Raw genomic sequence first — 4883 nt, 5'->3', positions numbered from 1 at the left:
ATACCTTTGGAATTTTCTTAAGCTGCATATAGAACTTAGTTTTGGGGAAAGTAATAAAGCTGCTGTGGCTGATTTTATGCCGAAGCCTTTCAGAGCTATTCAGAGCCTGTGATATACCTCCTTTTGTCCACACGATGGTGTTCAGAACACGTTAGTGTGAGTAATAATATAGAGACAGAATTTTAACCATTCAGGGCAGGAACAGTGCAGTATTGACCTATTCAGTCTCGTACTACATTTTTCACTTTTGGCTTTGGGTCTAATATTATTTTCTACAATTTACAGTTTATTTTTAGAGAGCACTGTTTGAGAAAATACTGTTTTTCATGTATATTGTCAGGTTATATGACTTAATGACTTAATTTGTGTGTGTGTGTGTGTGTGTGTGTGTATTTTGTATATGCATCAAATGCAGGGGAATCTATAGTAAAACACGTCACTTTCAGACATCAATTTTATCCAGTTTGTGTCTTTAATGGAGCAGTAATTCTGTTGAATTAATGACTAAACATTAGAGTAGTATACTTTGTAAAATCAGGTAACAGTACATTCTACTTATGTTATTTTACATTAACATTTTAATGCTTTGATATTTTTGTATAAATAACGTGTACTTGGTTTCAGCAGTAAAATAAGCGTTATGTTTTCATAGCATACTGGTAGGGGTGATTTCTCTTTTTATAAACGTTCTCTGTACATTTGATGATCATATGTATGACTGACAAATGCAAGATAAATATATTTACCTGATAGGTAAGACTACATGATAAGTAGCTTTTTATCTCATTGATAAGCATTTCTTAAAATCCCTTAGCACTTCTGACCGTCACAATGGTGAGAGATTACTTTTCAGGTCAGCCTGTGTTGATCATCTGATTTTTTTTTCCCTTTTTATTATCATTGTAAATGTTGTCTGCTATATAAAAGTTGTATGAAAAAATATGAAGTGAGTGCTTTATATATGCATACACCTGCTTTTTTCCCAAACATATGCAAGCCAGCAAAGTTTCTTGCATCGTCCAATTTAATAAAAATGATTGCTATGATATAATACTGTTGTTATTCAAACTTTACAAGTGTCTCAGGAAGCAAGACAAAAGTTGACAATTACATTTTTACCAGATATTGTTATATACTGAGTGTGCCAAGTAGTGTAAATTAACCTCTGCAGTGTGACATATGAGCTGTTATTTTTAAATCTGCCTCCATCTGCAGTATTTGGCATCATTCATGAAGACCTACCACTTGTCAAAAAAGTTTTTACATGGAAAATTCAAGTTTCAAAATGATTTAAGAAAGCATGTATAAATTTGGTTTGCTAAAAATATGTTCATATTACTAGACCAAAATAAGCTTATGGGTATACAGAATGTAATCTATAAATGTTTTTCTTGATATTTTGAATCTGAAAGTCTGTTGTTTTATGAAAGTGAATGCATTGAAGTATTTACTGAATTTGTCAGCGTGAATATATTTTGTCTTCAATTCACATATTTGAAGGGTTTTTGATGGCCCACACTATTTTATCGTTAAATCTAATTTTCAAATAGCATTTAGCTGTCATTGAATTCATCACAGCACATTCACACTGATAAATGCTATACCTCTTTTCTTGTTAATTTTTTCATTTGTAATATTTTGGTTCATTTCAGTGCACATGTTAAGTGGATTAGAAAATCTGATTTGCCACTACCTTGCAATGCTATTAATATCATTTTAATGCAATCAAAGGGGAAGGGGAATGTTCTGCACCCCCTTTGTCCACATGAAAGTGAATACATCAGGTTAGCAGCCACAAATAAATGCAAAGCATTTGCTATTCCTAGCGGCCAGCATTTTCAATGCTGAGGTCAAGGGTGAGCAGAAAGGTAGCTAGTTTTCATCATTGGAGTCAGGATGTCAGCAGCCAGTATTTCAGAGTCTCAGTATTGCATACTGATTTTCCGAGGTTCTATTCACTTTAATTGAAGCTGCAGGAAAGTATTTGCTCCATCTGAGAATCAAGGTATTGCTCTGGTAGCCTAAAAACAGATTGATGTCAGTGCCTAACTTTAGGTATTTACATTGTTGTATAATTTTCCCAAATTGGAAAAAAGACTGTACAGCTTGGCAGTGTTTGAAAGTGCACAGGATAGAAAATCTGACCCTTATTGATTTCTTTTTCATTTTTTTCTCAAAATAATGTTAGAAACTGACTCCAGCAAGCTCATGTTATATATTATCTAAGGCACTCACAAAAGAGCACATGTAGTGAAAAGGATGCCTTCATCCTATAAATAGAAAGAAAATTGAAGATTTGAAAAATACTGACCAACTCAATGAAAAGAAAAAGGGCCTTCCTGTTGGTAAGAGTTGAGCTAAACTAACACAGTCAATAGACTCAATCAGCTATTAGATAAAAGTGTCAACAAGCCCCACTGAAGCACAAGCTGTACAGATGCTGGGCAAGCCAGGTCAAACTGATGCAATTTCTCTTCTGGGCATGCAGTGTGCTCGGTGCATCAAGTTGAAAATAAAGCACCCTACCCCCCGCCCCCATGTCTGTAAGCACCCAACATCTTTCTCCTTCTCACTGCTGATTTTGACAGAGATAAAAGATAGAATCCTGTTTTACCTAGTGCACTACCAAATAAAGCTTCAACCTCAAATAAGTTGAGGTTACCCAACTATTATGGATGGGCCTTGTCATGCTCCTACTCAACGTAGGAATAGCATCACACTCCTGAGACATACAACCATCTCCCTATTCCTTACATGAGCAAAGGGGTGCTAGAATGAATTCTACACAATAGTTAGATAACTTGGAGCTAGTCTCAAGCTGCATGGTGGTTATCCACTAGGTGAAACAGGGTTCTGCCCAAAGTCCTGCTCATTTTAAACAATAACTAAAAGAAGGTAAGTAACACAAGGATAATTAACATCATCAACATCAATGCATCCATCATCTCCACAATCTATCCAGTCATTAGGTCAAGCAAACATGTTTCACCCAAGTACTCCAGCAATTGAAAGCATATTTTTACAAGCACAGTATGTACTAGTATCATGAAGTGTAACTGCTAGTTGCTGGTAGAGGAAATCTATCATGTCATCTCTGAAGCAAAGGCAGAGTCTCTTCCTTGCTGTCTTTTTTCCCTGGGAAAGTAACTTTGCTTCATCTATTGTTTCTTGCCTCTTTTTTTAGGAGGGAGGGGCAGGTTGGTGAAAGACAGCCAAATTCTGTCCTGGTGCCCTCTGCCATCTTAGGTGCATGAACTACTTGTAAAATATAAAAGCTGCACTGGAAACAACCAACTGATGGAACCATGCATAAACCACTACCAAAGTAAGATACTGCTAAATGGCAGTAATGGGGTGCCTGTTCAAAATGAGTATCTTTTAGAAAGCATCATTACCCTGCAGTAGTCCCTGGGCTAACAGCCTAATGAGCATCACATCAGGCTAGAAATGTTAATTTAATCAGATTTTATCCTGAATTGATTAGTCATAAGCAAGCATTAAGTTTGTCTGTCAAATGAAGAAAGAATTTGCCACCATTTCAGACCTATTTCTTATGCAGTTAGATGAAACAAATCAATAGGGTGCTAGTAATAAAGCAATCACGCTCCAGGTTAGTGAGGGATTTCTACATGTCTTACCTCACGTGATTCTGTCAGATTCAGAGTGGAAGTCAGAGACAGGCAAGGTCGCTGCTTCTTAAAATCCGTTTTTGTTAAGATTCTATGAACTCCTTTTTGTTCCCTTCTGTTCTTTGTTTTCCCCCTTTCTTCCTTTGTTTCATAATGTTTTCATTTTGTTGTCTGTTCGTGATCACATTTGGGTTTTTTTTTTAATATGTGAACTGCTTTTCTTTTAAATTAATAATAAATCCCTTTAACCTGCCAAATCTTTGACAGAATAATGCATTATTGCTAAAACCAAGTGCATACCAGCTTCCTTACAATTTTAAGTCAGAATATTTTTCTATTCCTGATTAAGGAGAGATACATATATGCATAGCTTACATACAACTGTGAGCAAAGTATATCTTGACTGCTAAGTCCTCAGTGCAAGTCCCATATGCATTAGCAGAGTTTGGTCTTTGTTTTACTGTGTTTGAGCTAGAAGTTTGTTTATAACTTAGGTCCAAAATAGAAATGTGGTGGCACCACAGGCTGTCCACTTGAATGTTGCACTGACTTGAACCTAAATGCTAATATCAAATATCTTTGTTGTAATAATAATGGTTTTAACATGTGATTTATGTTTTATAACCTACATTGTTCACTTCGATTGTGAAAGTTTTCAGGATTTTAAGACTGAAGTTTTTAAAAGCAGCTGAATAGCATTTGAATCTTTTTTTTTCTTCCACTGATTTCTTATGGTTATATATTTTGAGGGGGGGGAATCATTCTGTTCGCTTTTTTTTCCTGTAAAGTTTCACATTTTATTCTGCCAATAGAGTCCAAATAAAAGTTTGTTGGTGAAGCTACAATTTAGCCTTAATGCTGTTTGAGTCTGTAAGGTCCATGTTCTTTAAGGTGCTGAGCAACTACAGGAAAATGAAGGTACATATCACAGGATGGTGCTCTATTTTTAAATTATGTTTCCCTCTACAACATAATTTTGAGCATGATTCCCCCCACCCCCCGGCTGCACCCAACAGGTGCAATCTCCTCCACACATGGGCCTGAATCTCCCCTCTCCCCTCGCATAGCCGTGCACTCACCCACAGCTTCCTGCTCCAGAGAAAGCAGTGGGAGGAACAGGCAGCCTGGGGAGATTCTGGAAGCCGCCTGTGGGCTGCCTCTAAATGAGCAATAGTCTGGTATAAGGGCATAGTATAGAAAACTATTCTATCCTTGGCTCTGCTGTAGGCCACTGGAAAATAATTTCACCCTCTA

At 36.6% G+C, this 4883-nt stretch overlaps 1 long non-coding RNA gene across 1 annotated transcript in view; it reads right to left on the bottom strand.

The window, feature by feature from the left end:
* Positions 1-2458, bottom strand: part of LOC109299960 — an 8679-nt gene extending 6221 nt beyond the window's left edge. The window contains exon 1 of the long non-coding RNA XR_002098074.1: positions 5-2458. This is a non-coding gene — a long non-coding RNA (uncharacterized LOC109299960). The remainder of the gene's footprint in view (positions 1-4) is intronic.
* Between the last annotated feature and the right edge of the window lie 2425 nt (positions 2459-4883).

The sequence above is a fragment of the Gavialis gangeticus genome, unplaced genomic scaffold (assembly GCF_001723915.1).
Source record: "Gavialis gangeticus isolate Ggan-Ray unplaced genomic scaffold, GavGan_comp1, whole genome shotgun sequence".
Lineage (NCBI taxonomy): Eukaryota > Metazoa > Chordata > Crocodylia > Gavialidae > Gavialis > Gavialis gangeticus.
This window is presented reverse-complemented; position numbering and strand designations above follow the sequence as displayed.